This window comes from Elephas maximus, chromosome 9, assembly GCF_024166365.1.
Source record: "Elephas maximus indicus isolate mEleMax1 chromosome 9, mEleMax1 primary haplotype, whole genome shotgun sequence".
NCBI classification, from domain to species: Eukaryota; Metazoa; Chordata; class Mammalia; order Proboscidea; family Elephantidae; genus Elephas; species Elephas maximus.
The window spans coordinates 102,713,679-102,735,199 of NC_064827.1; positions in this window are offsets into that span (position 1 = coordinate 102,713,679).

The following is a 21,521-nucleotide window of genomic DNA, read 5'->3' on the forward strand; positions in this document are numbered from 1 at the left end:
GCTCACTGAGTCTTGTCTTGTTTTGTTTTCTTTCAATAGACGTAGATGGGCTACTAGATCGTGCCGTCTTGATTGTTGTAGCCCTTGAATCACTTAGGTCCTATTACCAGCTTGTTTGGGCTGTTACCAGATATATAAGCCTAAAAGTCCTTTCACTATTCTTGAGTAGAATCTGACTTTGGGTCACCAAGTGTGTGGTGCAGATTGTGACCTATCCACCTAGAGGAGTAGTGGTGATAGTTGTGTGCACCAGATTCTAGTAGCAACAGGGGGTCACACTCCAGGGGGGGCAGGATGCTGACAGGCTTCCCCCAAGTGCCAGTGAGGTAGGTGTGTCTATTCCTAAAGCACTTTGGTGGGTGGGCTCTGCAGCTGTACCTTAGGAACCCAATGCATGTACCTCTACAGATTGGTAGGTGTCACCATTCTCAGACTCCTAAGGCAGGAGGCTAGGTGGTCTGGGGGGAGCTTCAGCCCTCAGTTCCCCATTGTGGGTCAGTGAGGACTCTAAAACAATATATTATTAATATTACTGTTAATTGCAGGCTTGTGTTTCTACAGAAAGCTGCCAGAGAAGTCTTTTAATGGAGTTGCATTTTTTTATGCAACTTATACCAGTCTCCACTGAAGAGACTTACATTAAATTATTGAGATGAGTTTTAATGTGGTTGGACAATACTTAAGCTTGGAATGACTAAATAGTTAAAAAAAAAAAAAAAAGAAAGAAAAAACAAAACAAAAACACCTCAGCTCAGCATACTGAAAAACAAATGTTACTGAGCTTCACCCTTCAGCCAAAAATTAGACAAGCCCATAAAACAAACAATAATACACATAGCTCAACCATGTATAGGAGGCTAAATGGGCACATCAGCCCAGGGGCAAGGATGAGAAGGCAGGAGGGGACAGGAAAGCTGGACAAATGGAAATAGGGAACCCAAGGTTAAGAATAGGAGAGTGTTGGCATGTTGCAGGGTTGGCAACCAATATCACAAAACAGTATGTGTATTGTTTAATGGGAAACTAGTTTGCTCTGTAAACTTTAATCTAAAGTACAATAACAAAAAATAGTAAGAAGAAGAAAAATAAAAGGAAATTGATGTGTAGATAGAGGGATGGAAAGATGATAGACATGTGATAAAGCAAGCATAGTAAATTGTTGAGTAGAATCTAGGTGGTGGAGAAACGAAGGGTGTTCACTGTAAAATTCTTTCAACTTTGCTGTATGCTCAAAATTTTCCATAATAAAATGTTGGAGAAAAAAAATTAAAAAATATGTACATTTTGTTTCTATAAAAAAATTAAAACAAAACAAATATTAAGCAACCTGGGATAAGAGAGTACGTATCTTCATACTCGTACGTGCTCATTCCACGAATCAGTCATGCCCAAATGTCCTGTGGTAAGATCCTTAAAGTATGATGGAATGACAAATGCAAGGATGAAAGGAGCCTTTATTTTTATCTTCATGTGACAATGTTTTGTATTTTTTTAAGGTATGATTTAATACTTCTACTTTGCAGTCTTTAATAAAAGCCAAAAAAACACCTCGTTGGTTTTTCATCATGAGTGGCGCAATTTGTTTCACGGATTTCAGTGCGGTGACTTTTTACTTTTTTTTTAATTAGAGGGTCAAGTGGAAACAGATGGAATAATGGGTTCTTGCTCCCCCAATGAAACGGTCTGTAGTCCAGAAAAGGAAGAGCATAGTTGTGAGAACTAAGCTGTAATGACATCTTTCTGCTTTATTCCAGATTCATTACAGTTTTAGCCAAATAAAATGGACTCTTAAAATGTTGTGCCAGTGCTCTTGGCTCCAACAGATAAAATATTATTATTGTTGTTCTTTGCTTTCAAGTTGGCTTCGGTCATGGAGACAGTACATATAACAGAAAGAATCATTTGCTTGGTCTGGTGCCAGCCATCCTTATGACCATTGCTATGTTTGAGCCATTGTAGTGGCTATTATAGACATAAACCAAAACCAAACTCATTGCCATCAAGTCTATTCCAACTCATAGTGACCCTATAGGTCAGAGTTGAACTGCCCCGTGGGGTTTCCAAGGACCAGCTGGTGGATTCAAACTGCCAAGCTTTGGGTTCGCAGCCAAGCTCTTAACCGCTGAGCCACCAGGGCTCCATTACAACCGCTGAGCCACCAGGGCTCCATTACAGACATAGTACTTACTAAAATAGTTTACAGAGGAAGAGACCACATGTCCCTTCACAAATTAGGGATCTGGGACTTCTGTTCTGATATCCCATGCCCTCTTTACCTTTGATCCTACTCTACTTCCTAATCCCTCATCTCCTATAATACCCAGCTGAGAAGTTTTCTCCATCCAGGCTGGGGAGCATTTGTGCTTCTCAAGAAGCATTGCAATTTGCTAAAAAGCACAACCCTGGGGAGTAAACACCCAGAGGGAGTTGCTCTGGATTTACCACTGTCCCATCAGGCGATTGAGAGCCTACATTTTTCCATCTATAAAATAGACATACTTTTCCAAGTAACAAAGCAAGGGGGCAATATAGGATAGAAGTTAGAAGAACCTGACCTACTTCTGCAAGGGCAGTGGTGGTTCAGCGGTAGAATTCTCACCTTCCACGTGGGAGACCCAGCTCCAATTCCAGACCTCATGCACATCTCATGCACAGCCACCTCCCATCTGTCATTGGAGGCTTGGGTGTTGCTTTGATGCTGAACAGATTTTAGCAGACCTTCCAGACTAAGATAGACTAGGGAGAAAAGCCTGATAATCTACTTCCAAAAATCAGCCAGTGAAACCCCTATGGATCACAACGGTCTGATCAGCAACCAATCATGGGGACGGCATAAGGCTGAGCAATATTTAGCCCTGTTGTGCCTGGGGTTGCCATGAGTTGAGGTCCAAGTTGACGGCAGCTAACAACAGCAACAACCTCTATCTAAAATCTGCTTGGGTTATATCACGATTCCACCAAGAGCAAGTTGTGAAAACCTGGGCACGTTACTCAGTTTCACTGAGGCTCAGTTTTCTCCTCCATAAAAACCAAAACCAAACCCTTTGCCAAAGAGTCAATTCCAACTCCTAGCAACTCTATAGGACAGGGTGGAACTTCCCCATAGAGTTTCCAAGGAGACCTGGTGGATTCTAACCGCAAACCATTATGGTTCCAGCTGTAGCTCTTAAGCACTATGCCACCAGGGTTTTCTCTCCTTGATAACACAGGATAGTATCCATAGCCCTTATATCATAGACTCGATGTACAGGTTAAAAAAATTACACTTTGTGAAGCACCTACAGTAGTGCTCATGTCTGTGTTAAGTGCTCAATAAATGTTAACTGAAAACCAAACCTGTTGCCCTCAAGTCGATTCAGACTCATAGCAACCCTAGAGGACAGAGTAGAACTGTCCCATAGGGTTTCCAAGAAGGGCCAGTAGATTCAAACTACTGACCTTTTGATTAGCTGCTGAACTCTTAACCACTGTGCCTCCAGGGCTCCCAATAAACATTAGCCTTAAATAACCAAACAAAATTTATAGTACAAATTGCCCAAATGCAAGGGATCCCACATATGGTTTGGAATAAAACAACTCTATTCATTTCCTAAGGTCTCAGGGTTTTTTTGGGGGGGGTAGCACAGATGGATTGCACTGAACTACTAATCTAAAGGTTGGTGATTCAGACCCACCTAACAGCACCACAGAAGAAAGGCCTGGTGATCTGCTTTCATAAAGATTAAAGCCAAGAAAACCCTACGGAGCGCAGTTCTACTCTGTAACACATGGGATTGCCATGAGTCAGAATCGACGTGATGGCAACGGGTTTGGTTTTTTTGGCTTTGCTATTAGTTTCCTATTGCTGTTATAACAAATTATAACAAATTTCCTATTGCTGTTATAAAAAACTTAGTGACTTGAAACAACACAAACTTAATATCTTACAGTTCTGTAGGTTGGAAGTCTAATGTGGTTTCACTGGCCTAAAGTCAATATGTTGGCAGTACTGTGTTCCTTTTTGGTGGCTCTAGGGGAGAATCCATTTCCCTTGCCTTTCCAACTTCAAGAGGCCTCCTGCTTTCCTAGGCTCATGGCCTTTTTTCTCCATTTCAAGGCCAGTTATGACAGATGAAATCCTTCTCGTATCGCACCACTCCAACCTTCTCTTCTGCCTCCCTTTTGCATTTTTAAGGATACTTGTGATTCCATTGTGCCTACCTGGATAATCCAGGATACTCTCCCAATTTAAGTTAGGTGATCAGCAACCATGTTTCCATCGGCAACGTTAATTCACCTTAGCCACGTAACACAACATATTCACAGGTTTCAGGAATTAGGACATGGACATTATGGGGGGATATTATTCTGCTGACCACAGCAATTAAACAGAACTCTTCTCCCCCAGAGCAACACAAATAGTTGTTTTTGTTTTGCTTGTGTGTTTTTTTTTTTTTTTTACCTCCATTGAGCAGCCAGAAAGGATGACAGCGGAAGCTGAAACTAGAGAGCTTCTCCTAAGTAAGGGATGAAGTTCTCAGCACAAATATTTTCTTTCCACCAACAGCCAGGGAGTACTGTGAATGTCCAACACACCAGCATTCACAAGAGGATTTTGTAGAGATCACTGGAATCAGAAAAGTGTCACCCTTCAAGTACTTCAGAGATAAATGGCACAGAACTTAAAAACCAGAACTTAAAGAACTATGAAAGCTGCAGACCATATTTAAGTTGGAACATTGAGCTGTTACAGGCTCATAGACCAAGACTCCTTTGGATTTACTTAAGCAGAAGAAAGTGATCAGTGTTATGAAAGTTCTACTATGGTATGTAGACTTCTTCAGCCAACACAGAACCAACCAGAAAAACAATGAGGAAGAGGGACCAGACTTTACCAGGACCAGCTGTGGTTCTCCAAGGCCCTGTGAGGAGAGGTTGGTGATTAACACCCATCAGGCACTTCTTGCATTTTGACTGATAAAATGTAGTGAAATGTATTCCCTGAGCTTTATTTGTGGGGCTGGAGTGTGCCGATGTAATTAGATTCAATGAGAATGCTGGTAGCAGGTATATATACATTTATACTTAAATAAACCCTCTTGTTATGTGCCATCACGTCGGTTACGACTCACAGTGGCCCTATGGAACACAGTAGAACTGCCCCAGAGTTTCCAAGGAGTGACTGTTTAGTTCAAACTGCCAACCTTTTGGCTAGCAGCCTGAGCTCTTAACCACTTGACAACCAGGCCTCCAAATAAAGGCTAGTTGCCATAAATAGCGTTTCCACAATGTGTAGTTGGTGTTAGGGTTTGACTGCAAAAATTAAAGTGCCTAAAATATCCTTGAATATCTATTCAACGGATTTGAATTCACCAAGACACAGACCCTTCAGAGTTCAAAAACCAAAAAGTAGCTTATATTATTTTTCTTTGCATTTTGGCTGTGGCCTTCTTTTCTTTGAGAATATGAAGGTGAAGACCTAATTTGATTGGGAGTGATTTTTTCAGAACAAATAATGGAACTGTTTTCCCCTTTTATTGAACTGGAATGGTTGATTTCACATTAGTTAAATATATGACTTTATTGTGTTTAGCCATTAGCAATTAATTCTTTTGCTACACTGATATACTACTATATACTTAAAAGTCCCTTGGTGGTACAAATGATGAATGAGCTTGGATGCCAACTAAAAGGTTGGAGGTTTGAGTCCACCCAGAGGCACCTCATAAGAAAGGCCTGGCCATCTATTTTGGAAAAACCAGCCACTGAGAACCCTATGACACACGTTGGGTACCGTGAGTTGCAGTCAGCTCAACAGCATCTGGTATGTACTTAATATTTTTTTTATATCAGATGGTTCCGATCAAACTTTGCGATCAAGAGCCTGGTGTCCCCATGGGCAGATCATCTAGAAGTCTTCTTTATAGACTGGAGCCTGGTCAGGGCTAGCTCCTGTTGTCAGGGTGCATTCTGACTCTGAATCAGCCAGGGACAGCAAAAGATCAATGAGTTGCAAGGTCTCAGTTCCTAGGGACAAGTTCTGGGCCCCTGCATACTCTACTTGAAGGCCAACTGTGTCCTAGCAAATACTTCACTATCTGCCTCCAATAACAGTAATGGTACTTCTCATTTGTACAGTGCTTTTCAGTTTTACAAGCATTTCACACACATGATTTCCAAAATAAACATTTTCCTGGTGTGTTGGTACATTCAGAAAATCAGCATCTCCTCGGATCAGTCCCCTGATGCCAAAAGTAATAAATATAGCAGTACTAAGGTTTTGGTTTAGACATTACTAGGGTTTGCACCATTCGTAAGTAGTGAAAGGTCTCTGCCTGCCTGCTGCCCGCAGCAGCTGCCACAGTTAATCTAGGCACCTCCTATGTTGTTGCTGTTAGCTGCCATCAAGTCAATTCCGACTCCTGGCAACCTTAGGTATGCAGAGTATAACTGCTCCATGGGGTTTTCAAGGCTATGACCTTGCAGAAGGAAATTGCCAGGCCTGTCTTCTGAGGTGCCTGTGGGTGGATTCGAACCTCTAGCAGCCTCATTTTTTGTTTCTAACTGCAGGGAAGGTTAGCTCAAAGCCCAATCTAAAAAGTCCCATCACCTTTATTCCTGCAGCACATAACCCCTCCCATTAAAAAAAAAAAAAAAAAACATAGCCATGATAAATCCAAGGAATAAGAAACGTTCTAGATTTTTCTTTTTGCAATGAAACTTACCTTTTCCTCCTCCAAATTAACAAAAATAACAGTTATTTTCAGGAAGATAAACAAGATTTCTGACATTAACACTACAGTTAAGGAGAATTTTCTTCAGTATACAAAAATGCTTCCTGAGGAAAGCAAGGTTTCTCCAAGGGGCAGGGAAACAAGAGTTTGTTGTTCTTCTTTGCAGTGTCATAAATTAGGGAGGAGATCAATTCTGCCATTTCGGTGTGTATCAGTCTGAAGGTCAAGCAGAAGCGCGTAGCAAATTCTGTTTCTGCCGCAGGCTGTTTGCAAATCTAAGCGACTCCTTCCATTATGAAAAGCTCAGTTAATATTGAAAAGTTCCTCAAATTTTCCGCGTGGTATCCCAGGAAAAGTAGCAGCCCCCCACTTGGGCACATATTTTGAAACCCTCTGAAGATGAGGAAGGACATTTTTATTTAATAAAAACACCTTAGGGCAGAGGAGGAATACCTGTGTGGTACAAACGATTAATGTGCTTGACAGCTAACTGAAAGGTTGGTGGTCTGACTCCATCCAGAGGTGCCTAAGGAGAAAGGCCTGAGGACCGACTTCTGAAGAATCAGGCACTGAAAACCTGATGGAGCACAGTTCTACTCTGGCACACATGGGGTCACCATGAGTCAGAGACAACTAGACAGCAACCGGTTTCAAGGCAGAGGAAACGCCATGTGGCACATAACATATTGTCACCAATAAGCGACGTGACTACCTGAAAGTGTTTTGTCTTTCTGACTTCCATGTCTGATTGAATTGAAGTCATGTCAAGAGAAAATGGATGGAATGGAAAACAACAACAAGAATGTTTAAACATTGTTAGGTATTCCCAGCAGAACAGTGTCTCCAATATGCTAACACCCCCATCAAAGAAAAGTTCTAAGTGGCTATTAAGCACTAGAACGGTGACAATTGTGTATGCTATTGCCTCCCACCTTGATCCCTTTCACCTGCCAGGACACTCACCTCACACCTACTTCGAGGAATTTCCTTCTCAGGAAGTTGCTGACAGCCAGGAGGTTACATGCACATATCACCCCCACCCTATCCCATGTAATCACAGTCAATGGCTAAAAGAGGAGGATACTAGAGACCAACCTTTTGCCTCAGGGTCTTTTTCATTGTATATGCCCATATCCTTATTTTCACAAATTCCTGTTTTTAATATGGTAGGCTTCCTTAAACCAAACCAAACAAAAAAACAAACAAACTTACTGCCACCCAGTTGATTCCAACTAGAGATTAAATTCAGACATGTGTGTATTGTTTTTGTTTGTTTGTTTTCTTTTTCTTTTTAATAAGAAAAATTGCCAACCACTACACAATGAGAGTGTTCATCATTGGAAAGAACATTTCAAGATCTATCCTGAAGCACAAAACTGTCATTGATAGGATAATATCCAAATGCCTACAAGGAAGATGAAGAAACTCAAGATTTTTACCAATTTCTACAGTCTGAAATTGATCAAACATTCAATCAAGATCCATTGACAATTACTGGCGATTGGTATGTGAAAGTTGGAAACCAAGACAGTCTGAAATTGATCAAACATTCAATCAAGATCCATTGACAATTACTGGCGATTGGTATGTGAAAGTTGGAAACCAAGAAGAAGGACTGGTAGCCAGAAAATATGTCCTTGAAAATAGAAACAATGCCAGAGATCACATGGTAGCATTTTGCAAGAAGAACAACTTTTTCATTGCACATAGCTTTTTTCAGCAATGTAAACAGTGATTATACACATGGACCTTACCAAATGGAATACACAGGAATCAAATCAACTACATCTGTGAAAAGAGAAAATGGAAAAACTCAAAATTGTCGGTCAGAACAAGACCAGGGGCTGACTGCAGAACTGACCACCAATTGCTAATATGCAAGTTCAAGTTGAAGCTGAAGAAAATTAGAACAAGTCCACAAGAGCCAAAGTACAACCTTTAGTATATACGAGCTAAATTTAGAGACCATCTCAAGAATAGATTTGACACATTGAACACTAATAACTGAAAACTAAAGACTGAAGACTCTAGGAGTTGATGGAATACCAATTGTGGAACGACATCATGTACATCATACATGAAGCAAGCAAGAGGTCATTAAAAAGACAGGAAAGAAAGAAAAGATCAAAATGGGTGTCAAAAAGACTGAAAGCTGCTCTTGAATGTAGAGTAACTAAAGCAAATGGAAGAAATGATGAAGTAAAAGAACTGAACAGAAGATTACAAGAACTGCTCGAAAAGACTAAGTATTATAATGAAATGTGCAAAGACCTGGAGATAGAAAACTAAAAGAAAGAACACACTCAGTGTTTCTCAAGCTGAAAGAAACGAAGAAAAACTCAAGGCTCAAGTTGCAATATTGAAGGATTCTGCAGGGAAAATATGGAATGACACAGGAAGCATCAGAAGAAGATAGAAGGAACACGGAGTCACTGTACCAAAAAGACTTTTTCAGCATTCAACTATTTCAGGAGGTAGCATATGATCAAGAACCCATGGTACTGAAGGAAAAAGTCCAAGATGCACTGAAGGCATTGATGGAAAGCAAGGCTCCAGGAATTGACAGAATACCAATTGAGATGTTTCAACAAACAGATATAGCGCTGGAAGTACTCACTCATCTATGCCCAGAAATTTGGAAGACAGCTACCTGGCCAACTGACTGGAAGAGATTCATGTTTGTACCTATTCCAAAGAAAGGTGATCCAACAGAATGCAAATATTATCAAACAATATCACTAATAGTACATATGAGTAAAATTTTGCTGAAGATCATTCAAAATTGGTTGCAGCAGTACATCCACAGGGAACTGCCAGAAATTCAAGCCAGATTTAGAAGAGGAAGTGGAACAAGGGATATCATTGCTGATGTCAGATGGATCTTGGCTGAAAGCAAAAAATACCAGAAAGACATTTACCTGTGTTTTATTGACTATGCAAAGATATTCGACTGTGTGGATCATAACAAATTATGGCTAACATTGCAAAGAATGGGAGTTCCTGAACACTTAACTGTGCTCATGAGGAACCTGTACACAGATCAAAAGGCAGTCATTCCAACAGAACAAGGGGATACTGCGTGGTTTAAAGTCAAGAAGGTGTGTGTCAGGTTTGCATCCTTTCACCATACTTATTCAATCTGTATGCTGAGCAAATAATACAAGAAGCTGGACTATATGAAGAAGAACTTGGCATCAGGATTGGAGGAAGACTCATTAACAACCTGTGATATGCAGATGACACAACCTTGCTTGCTAAAAGTGAAGACTTGAAACACTTACTGATGAAGATCAAAGACCACAGCCTTCAGTATGGATTATACCTCAACATAAAGAAAACAAAAATCCTCGTAACTGGACCAGTGAGCAACATTGTAATTAATGGAAAAAGATTGAAGTTGTTAAGAATTTCATTTCACTTGGATCTACAATCAACACCCATGGAAGCAGCAGTCAAAAAATCAAACAACGTATTACATTGGGCAAATCTGCTGCAAAAGACCTCTTTAAAGTGTTTGATAGCGAAGGTGGCACTTTGAAGACTAAGATGCACCTGACCCAAGCCATGGTATTTTCAATTGCCTCCTATGCATGTGAAACTGGGTAATGAGTAAGGAGGACTGAAGAAGAATTGATGCCTTTGAATGATGGTGTTGGTGAAGAATATTGCATATACCATGAACTGCCAGAAGAAAGAACAAATCTGTTTGGAAGAAGTACAGCCAGAATGCTCTTTAGAAACGAGGATGGCAAGACTTTGTCTCACGTACTTTGGACATGTTATCAGTAGGGATCAGTCCCTGGAGAAGGACATCATGCTTGGTAGAGCAGAAGGTCATCAAAAAAGAGGAAGACCCCCAATGAGATGGATTCACACAGTGGCTACAACAATGGGCTCAGGCATAACAATGATTGTGAGTATGGGGCAGGACTAGGCAGTGTTTTGTTCTGTTGTACATGGTGTCGCTATGAATCAGAACCATCTGGAAGACACCTAACAACATACAGAATAGGCAGGGACAGTGAATAACCCCAGAGACACTGAATGTGGTCTGCTTTTGAAGGTATAGTGGACACTCTCAATATTCCAATCACGTCCCCTTAGCCCTTGCAGAATTCACCTGCAAATGTTTTCCTCACACACTGCATCTTTCAGGATTCTCTATAGAAATAGAATCAGTAGGAAATATATATACACGTATATACATTTTTTTATACATAATATATACATATAAACCAGTTAGTGTCCAGTTAATTCTGACTCAAGGTGACTCCATGTAAATCAGAGTAGAACTACACTTCATAAGGTTTTCAATGGCTGATTTTTCAGAAGTGGATCTCCAGGCCTTTCGTCTGAGGTACTTCTGGGTGGACTTGAACCAACAACCTCTTTCTTAGCAAGTGAGCACTTTAACGATTTATACTGTCCAGGGACATATGTATATGTATACATACACACATATATAGAGAAAACAAACCCACTGCCATCGAGTCAATTCCAACTCATAGTGACCCCATAGAGTTTCCAAGGCTGTAAATCTTTATAGAAGCAGACTACCACATCATTCTCCCATTGAGTGGCTGGTGAATTTGTACCTCCAACCTTTTGGTTAGGCACCGAGTGCTTTAACCATATATATAGAGAGAGAGAGGGAGCCCTGGTGACGTAGTGGTTAAGAGCTCAGCTGCTAACCAAAAGGTTGGCAGTTCAAACCCACCAGCCACTCCTTGGAAACCCTATGGGGCAGTTCCACTCTGTCCTATAGAGTCACTGTGAGTTGGAATCAACTCGACAGCAATGGGTTTATATTTATATATACATATATACATACACACATATACATATGTATATCTAGAAAGAGTAATTTTGAGAAATTGACTCACATGGTTCTGGAGCCTGGCAGGTCTGGAATTCATAGAGCAGAGGCCATCAGGCTGGAAACTCAGGCAGAATTTCTATATTCAGTCTTAAGGCAGAATTCCTTTTCCTTTTGGAAACCTCAGTTTTTGCTCTTAAGCCCTTAGCTGATTTGATGAGGCCCACCCACATAACTGAGGGTAATTTCTTTTACTTAAAGTCAACTGATTGTAGATGTTAACCACATCTACAAAATACCTTTACTAAAACATCTAGACCATGGTTTGACTAAACAACTGGGCAGCACAGCCTCACCAAGTTGACACATAAAATTAACCATTGTACATGCCAAGGGCTTCCCACCTCTCTCATCTTGTAGGTGCCCTCTGACTGCAAATGGGTGCTTTCCCATGGGCCAGGCAGGCCAGAAGGACCAGGGAGTTATTGTGGCCCTTAATGAATAGGAATGGTAAGGAGTCTTCGTGGCGCCCATGACTAGGCCCTCAGCTGCTAACCAAAAAGTTGGCAGTTCAAACTTACCCAGAAGTTCCACAGAGAAAAGATCTGGCAGTTTGCTCCTATAAAGATTACAGCTTAGGACACACTATGGGACAGTTCTACTCTGTCATATAAAAACCCTATAAGTCAGAATCAACCAGATGGCACACAACAACAACAGTGGATGGATAAAGATCTCAGTTTCCTTGGGCCTCATAACATTCTGTATAACGTTCTACACGATCTCTCAAAAGGGTTTTAATCAAGTCCAGTCCCGATGCCCTTAGTAGTTACCTGCTCATTATACACTTTTCATTATCTTTTGTTTCTATTCTGACTCACTTCCCAAGCGTACTTCCTAGAATCCCCTCCCCAATAATCTCTTTGTACTCATGCTCTTACCTCATGGTTTGCCTGGGAAGGAACACAAATGAAGACTGAAGGATAGGTGTAAACACTAATGACCTTGGAGAAGGGATGGTCCCTTTCAGAGAGGTAGTATTGGCTGTAGAAGAAGTAGACATGTCTCCAGTCCCAATGATTGGGTGCTGGACCCGCCCTTAACCCAGGAATCCTAATGCCCACCTGTTCCTTGGGAAATGTCTCTATCTGAGAATTGATTTAGATGTGTAGGTGCAATAACAGTGTAGTTACCTCTACCACTGCTTCACCTCCCTGAGGAGTCTGGTATCCACCCCGGGAGAAATTCCACTGCTGTAGTGTTGTTGGAGCCTTCTGGTCTTCTGCAGGGGAGCAGCTTACCACTTCCACCCTCCTAGGACATCTTATCTTCCCACGATCTTAGACTCCTCAGAAGCCCTGCCCGTGTAGCCTACATCTCCACAGCCTCACACCCATGAAGAAAGAGAGGTTCAAAAGATCTCTAAGCTAATGATCCCAGGCAACTCAGTCAGGAACCCTTCAACAAGAGGAACTCTGCAGAGAGCAGAAATGATCAGTAAAGATTAATTTCCATGAGGGTGAGGACACATGAGCACCTGGATCCTTTTGGGAGTCAAGGACTTTACTTGCAATTCTGGCACAGTTCACCAAGGCCCCCATCATCAGAGCACAGTAATATTGGACCAAGACAGACCATACTTCTCCTCTCCAGGCACTCACAGATCAACAGGATGTGGTTGAACTCTGAAAAGGATTGGTATCCCTGTACTTCCATTACAGTACATTACTGTACATCTCATCCAGTGGGATACTAAAGCTCTAGAAGTGGGTGCTGGAGCAGCGTACACAGGGAAAGACTGGGGCTGGGGTGATTTGCACTTTAATCTGTGAAGGACATACCTATCACATTAATTTTTCCTTACCCCCTGATATCTGGAGTCAAACAAAACCCCCTAAACTGAGTCTGAAATTTCTGACTAAGAACCAGAGATAAATACGCAATGACTTAACCTGACCAAGAACACATTAATATTTTAAAAGACACTAAAGTCTAAATTTTAAATATTAGAAAATGTGATTCTTTCCATGACACATTTTCAAAACACTCATTTGAAACCCTGACCACAGAGGAAATAAGACACGACCAAAGCTCCCAGAAAGAGAAAGGAAGAAGCAAAGGGAGCAGCTGAGAGTGGACGCTATCATCTCTGTCAAGTCAATTAAGAACACTTTAACTACACACAAGACAAAGTGCTCTGAGTAATACCCACAGAGCCTTCAGCATTAGCACCAAAAAACAATAAACAAGGCTGTAAACAAGTACTCTTCGTGTGTCTCCACGGAGGCCACAATGCCATCTTCAGAAGCCAGAGACGGTCTTTTTATTGCCCAGACATCAGCCAGCCACTAAAGTTACTGTATTCTACAGAAAACAAGAGACACGCCAACTGACACATCACCTAAAATTACCATCCAGGGCATAAGACAAATACAGAATTTTTTTGAATTGTACCAGAGTGCCACTTCACCACAGGGACATGGACATTTTTAGTCTTGAACTTTTAGCTCTAGAGGAAATCCAAGTCTAATTTCAGCATTTACCCATGAAAAGTTCTACTACAGAACAAAGCCTTGAAATTCTTGACACAAGTTGCAAGCAGAAATGCAATTAGGGTAGAGAGCAGAGCTGGGAACCATAGGGGGGCCTCTACATTGAGTTTGTTTATTGCAGCTTAGGAGCTCCTTATTCCATTTCTCCCTCCTATGACTTCATCCTTCTCAATTACCACCAAATGCTTGGCTTACACCATTCTGCTCATTCTTCCTCCTTTGTGTCCATCGCTCCTCCATTCTAGTAGAGTAGACATCCTGCTATTCATGACATGGATCTATATGGGATTTAGAGGGAGCCTGACAGAGTGTGTGTGCAGGAAGCACTAAGAAGAAAAGTTGCCAAGACCGACAGCCCAATGGAATCATTTTATCCACACAACTGGAGTCTCCCGTGTCATGGTTTGAAATGCAAGTAACACCTCCAACTTGATAGTATCCCTTCCCTAATTTATCAGGAAGTATAATCCTCTTCACAAGTCCCTGGGTGGTTCAAATGGTTAACGCACTCGGCTGCTAATGGAAAGGTTGGAGGTTGGAGTCCACCCATAGGCACCTCAGAAGAAAGGTTTGGCAATCTACTCCTGACAAATCAGCCATTGAAAACCCTATGCAGCACGGTTCTACTCTGACACACATGGAGTTGCCATGATTCAAAGCCAACTTGATGGCAACTGGTTTTAATCTTCCTCAAAGCTGCCCTTTCCCATCTTTGTTACACCCAAGATTAGGGAAGCACCCAAGGGGCCAATCCTGGTTGCTTTTGCCTCACAACTGGACACAGAACTTAGACATACTCCCACATAAGGAACTCCCACATAAGCTACTCTAGCTCAATACTTTTGTATAGACATGCACATAACCATTTTCCCCTCAGAATGGCTGAATGAGAAAGGGCTCCCAACTCAAGCAATCCCAACCACCCTGAGGCTAGGTATATTAATTATCTGTTGTGTAACAAATACCACTACCAAACATAGTGGCTTAAAATACCAACCATATGTTATCACTTGCAGTATATGAGTCAAGTACAAGGTCTGCTGATCTTGGCTGGGGTCACTTACGCTTCTACAGTAACCTGGCAGGGCAGCCAGGTGCTGGCTGATCTAGCATGGGCTCACTCATATGTCTGGCCACTGGCTGTCTCATGGGTGGGTGACAGTGGCAACTGAGTCACATGTCTCATCATTCAACAGGCTCATTCATACAGCCATGGCAGGGCTCCAGATGAGAGTTTTGTGGTAGTTTCTTATATAGCAATTGAACATTTTTATTTTTATTTCTCACTATATTAAAAAAAACAAAGTACTCTTTTCTTCTGTATCAATATGGTTTTTTCTCTGCTGCCATCTTTTCAATTTAGCAGATGTAATGGTGAGGTAAAGAAAAGATGCTCTTCTTTGCACATCTGCCCTTCCCCTCTACCTCTCAGGACACAAAGCCATGGAAGACTACTTTCTCCTGAAAGTCTCCTGAGGGCAAGGCTTGAATCTGGCCTGTTGTCATTTCTGTTGCATTCAAGCTGTGGGGAAGTAGACTGAGCTCTTTGATGGGAGGAGCTGCAAAGTCACATTGTAAAGGGAATGAATAAAAGACGTGGTGGAGAATTGCGTCTATTTTTGTGAGCAATCTACCCTACTAGGCACACAGGTTTTCTCAAGTACAGAAACCTATCAAGACAAAGGCATGACTGCATGTTGGAAAAAGAGAGGGAGAAGGAACAGGAGAAACCCACTTGCCGTACACCTAACTGCAATCTGGATCAGCCCATCCTGGTAAGATCATCTCATCGTGACTCTTCTCAGATTCTGAGCAATCAGCCACCACCATCCTCCCCATTACCCACTCCCAGGAACTACAGTGTCCTCAGCTATGGCCATGTTCCCCCATGCTAGCTTCCTTAACCAGACACATGAGGATTACCCGCTACACTGTACACATGAAGATGGGATTGTCAACTTAAATTTCTAGTGTTGGGGATGCTACTGTCCCCTAAGCCATCTTCATTTCATACTCATCTCTCTTCTAAGATATTTCTTCCTGATGAGTCATCTTTGAGCCTTCCTTCTCACTGTTCTCAAAACATTCAGTTGACTTCCTCAGCCTGTTGAGTCTACCTCTGAAAGTCTCTTCAGGCTACTTCTGTTTTAATCTTCAAGAGACTTCAATTCAGGCCTTTATCAACTCTTGCTTTGTTAGTAGTATTTCCAATTGTGATCTTTTTTGCAATTTTTTTTTCTGTTTTAAGTCAAAAGATCTAATACCTTTGTCTCATTCATTGATTCATTCATTCACCTCACACACATTCCTTGAGTCCCTGCTTTGCATCAGGTATTGTTCTAGGAGTTAGGGGTTCAGTGGTGAGCAAGACTGTGTGATATGATTAATTACTTTTGTGTGTGGCCTTTCTAGCCATGGTCTTGTAACTCCCACCCAGGTGAGTGTGTAATAGGGTAATTGTGGCCTACCAAGAGGATTGGTCAGCTTTGCCTTAAAAGAGAGCCAATTCCAGAGCAGAGAGGAGGAACCCACCACCAACAAGGAAGAAGAGACCCAGCTGCAGAGACCTGGAAGCAGGAGATGGCTTGGTGGGCTTCCTGGCCCAAGGAGAGAGAAAGCTGAGTGCCTTTGGGCAGAGACTGAGGGCCAGGGAGAGGCTTGCCTGCAATCATAGCTGAGGAGAGCTAGCCTGGTGGAAGAACTGTATCCTGAGTATTCTTGAGCCTGAGTTGTAACTGTTACTTCCCTAATAAACCCCATAACTGTGAGTATGGTCTGTGAGTTCTGTGTGGCCATTGCAATGAATTATCGAACCTAGTAGAGAGGGATGCTTGCTGTCAGAATTAGTAAAGATGGCACAGAGAGGAGGCACGTCTGACCTCCACCTCATGAGAATCAGCCTCGGACTGTTGATCTTGATTCTCATTTCCCCTTGTGAAGAAAGAAGGGGTCAGACACTGCCCTCAAGTTGTTTTTATAAAGACCTTAAGTCCCTAACCATTCAGAGCTTTCATTGTGGTGGGAGAGAAAGACAATTGAAAAAAATAAATGAATATAGTATCAGATTCTACCACCTGTCTGTCAGTTTGTCATACTGTGGTGGCTTGTGTGATGCTATGATGCTGGAAGCTATGCCACCAGTATTTCAAATACCAGCAGGGTCACCCATAGTGGAAGGTTTCAGCAGAGCTTCTAGACTAAGACAGATTGTGAAGAAAGGCCTAATGATCTACTTATGAAAATTAACCAAAGAAAACTTTATGGATTAAAACAGAGCATTATCCAGTATAGTGCTGGAAGATGCAAACTTGCTGTCTTTGTCATCTAGTTCTGCTATAACAGAAATGCCACAAATGGATGCCTTTAACAAACAAATGTATTCTTTCATAGTTTAGTAGGCTAGAAGACTAAATTCAGGGCACCAGCTCCAGGGGAAGACTTTATCAGCTCTGCAGGAAGCTTCTTGTCATCAATTTTCACCTGATCTAGAGGCTTCTCAGCTCAGGGACCCCAGGTCCAAAGGATATACTCTGTTCCCAGGTCTTCCCTCTTTGTGGTACAAGGTCCTCCTCCTCTCTGCTAGATTCTCTCTTTTATATCTCAAAAGAGATTGATTCAAGATACAACCTAATCCTTTAGATTGAGCCCTGCCTCATTAACATAACTGCCTCTAATCCTGCCTCATTAACATCATAGAGGTTAGGATTTACAACACGTAGGATAATCACAGCAGATCACAAAATGGTAGACAACCACACCATAGTGGGAACCATGGCCTAGCCAAATTGACACACATTTTGGGGTGACACAATACAATCCATAACACCAACAATCATGAAGATGGTGGAGGATTGGGCAATGTTTTTTTCTGTTATACATAAAGTCACCATGAGTCAAATCAATGGCAACTAACAAGTATCAGATAACTGCTCTAAAGAAAACTGAATTAGATAAAGGAATAAAGTGTGAGAGAGGAAGGGCTCTTACCCAGGGTGGTTGGAGAAGTCTTCTCTGTGGAGGTGATATTTGAATAAAGACATAAAGCTCAGGAGCAACTCATCTGGAGGAAGGACACTTGTGGTGTGGGGGACATATCTCTTGCTTAGAAAAATCAGTCAAGAAAAAAAAATCTTTCTCACAGCCTGTATTTCTTCTTCTCTTCAGATATTCTATTATAGGTAAAATGGTCTTAAAACTCTTGAGGTTTACACTTTTGCTCATAAAGCATTGACAAAAATATGAAAAGGCTAGAAAACATGTGAAATATTAGAGGAGGGCTTGTCACCCCAGCGCGTTTTATTTCTAAGTGTTTCCCAGGCAATGTAGACAAGTTCTTGTTGTCCTGCACAAATAGCTGTCTTTGAAACTTTCTTCCAAAGAAAATCAAAACCACATTTTTACACTCTCTTTATAGCTGTTGTCCACAGAGATCTAATAAGAGAGCAAACCCAGAGATCAGTCTCAACAGTTAAGGCTTCTCCCAAACACTTGCCCAAAATGAGGTCAAAAACGAGGGCACAGGACTCGGGAGGAAGCCCTGTGGTCCAGCCAGCCCTCCTCAGAGTTCCCAACTCCATGCCCAGGCGGTCCAAGAGCACGACCATTAACACCAGCTGCAGATACACAACCCATTGCCATCGAGTTGATTTCAACTCATAGCGAACATATAGGACAGAGTAGAACTGCTCCATAGGGTTTCCAAGGAGCAGCTGATAGATTCGAACTGCTGACATTTTGGTTAGCAACCAAAGGCTTAATCACTGCACCACCAGGGCTCCAAGCTGTAGATAGAAGCCATGAAGAAAAACAGAGGCCCTGGTGGAATGAGTCTTTAAGAAACACAAACACAGAACCTCAGGTACCTAGGGCTGTGGAGATGGGATAGTAAATTTCAAACCTGACTCTCTCAGAAACTCTTGGGCTGGGAGAGATTAGGCTGACAGCATCCAGAAAACAACAGATTGCAATAGCCTCCTTCACCATTTAACTACTGTTATACAGTTATCCTACTGTTATACAGTTATCTACCACACACCTCTCAGTCTGTCATATAGTGGTAGCTTCTTCTTGCTATGATGCTTGGAGCTATACCACTGGTGTTTCAAATAGAAAGAAAGACCTTGTGAGCTACTTGAAAAATCAGCCAATGAAAACCCTACCGATCACATCACAACGTTGTCCGACTCATTTGCTTTGGACACATCATCAGGAGGGATCAATCGCTGGAGAAAGACATCGCGTTTGGTGAAGCAGAGGGCTGGTGAGGGCCAAGGAGATCCTTGGCGAGATGAATTGGCACCATAGCCTCAATGATGGACTTGAGCAAGCTGGAAATCATGAGGATGATGTAGGACTGAGCAATGTTCTGTTCTGTTGTATATAAGGTCGCCATGAGTCAGAGTCAACTCAATGACATCAACATATAGTTATACTATGGTTCTCCCTTTTCTCTTCTCTCCATCAGAGCCATTCATTGCTTTCTCCTCCTTTTCTTCTCCTTCCTTTCTTGTTCCATCTCCTATCAATTGCCTTTCTCTCTGATCCACTTCAGCCTCTTCTCTCTCATTATTTAGAAAGAAGTCCTACAAAAGACACAAAATTTATAGTTGCACAGAAATTCCAGTGAATGAAATGGTATTTTAACATCTACGAAACAGTGTTTTTTTTTTTTTTCCCTGCTCCAAATTTGAGATGAAACTACCACCTTCATTTCTGCCAGTGGCATCGTAAATCCATAAAGGCCTTTGAAGCACAGCCTGATAGTATATGGAAATCGCCGCAATGTGTTCCTATCCTATGAACCAGCAATCACACTCCTGGGGATATGTGCTTAGGAAATAATTCAATAGAAGCCAAAAAAAGTCACATGTTTGCCAATGTTCCTTGCAGCAGCATCGATAATAACAAAAAAGGAGGGAACGACCTAAGTGCCCAATAATTCTAGAATGTGTTAGCAAATTATGTTAAAATGACTCCATGGGATACTCTGTATCCATTAAATATTGTAATTAGAGACAGTACGTGGAAACACGGAAAACTGTGCGCTATTATGTGAAAAGCGCGGAACACAAAATTCTATTACCTGCTTATTACGATTATGTGAAGCCAGAGTACAAAAAGAAGCCACAAAAATAAGACCAGTTTTTCCTCTCTTACATTAGTATGGTGAAAATACAGACTCCTCCTCTTTAAAAATTCCTTCGATGTTGTTTTTTTCTTTGTTTTTCTTCTTGTGGTTAAATACATAGGTAGCAAAACATCTGCCATGTCAATGATCTTCACATGTACAGCTCAGTGACATTAAATACGTTCATCGTTTTATTCAACCTTCACCATTCCCAAATTTTCCCATCACCCTTAGCAGAAGCTCAGTGTTCTCTAGGTGTTGTGTCTCCCTTTCCCCTCTCTGCCAGTCACCTGTGGTAATCACTAATAAACTTGAATCTCTACACTCTTCCCTCTTGCAGATATTTCATGTGAGTGGAATCACGCAAATACTTGTCCTTTTGCAAGTGACTTATTTCACTCAGCATAATGTTTTCAAGGTTCATCCATGCTGCAAATAGTATGCATCAAGCCTTCGTTTTTCATTATGGCTGCTTAATATTTCATTGTTCTACCGTTTTTAATAATGTTGTCGTTTGGTGCTGTCGAGTCCATTCTGTCACATAGGGACCCCATGTGACAGAGTAGAGCTGCCCCACAGGGTTTTCTTGGCTGTAATCTTTATGGAAGCAGATTGCCAGGTCTTTCTCCCACAGAGCAGCTGGGTCGGTTCTAATCGCCAACCTTTCAGTTACCAGCTAAGCACTTAACCATTGCACCAACTTGTAAATAATATCAATAAAGGATCATATGGAAATGTTGCTAGCCACGCCAACATGAATCAATCATTTCTCTTCACACTCCACCTGCAGCCCCACAAGGCATTTCTTTCTACACATTTGCCTTTATGATAGGTTTCTTCATCTTTCCCTTACCACCTCCTACCTCCTTCCCTGTGGTCAACTGAATGGTAGGAAGCATTCTTTAATTACCTCTACCCATCCTGTTATATATTGGGCAGACCTGTTACACATCTTCCGTACTCTGGTCCTACCTTATCCAGACAAGTTTACCTCCCATTACTTCCTAAATGGTGTTTGTACAGCACGGCCAGCCTCATTCCTATTCTATCAACCACCCCATTCATTCCCAGGCCCCTAACTCCATTATTTCCCATGAGCACCTAGCACACCTCTCTCTACTCCCCCAATTCTGCGCTCCCTCCAAGCTCTATAACACCTTTTCTGACCTCCTCTGCCCACCTCGATCTCTTGAAATTTTGAATTTTGATTATGTATACTATCTGAGGGGCAGTGGTTCAGTAGTAGAATTCTTACCTTCCATACAAGAGCCCTGGGTTCAATTTCTGGCAATTGCACCTCATGTGAATGAGGT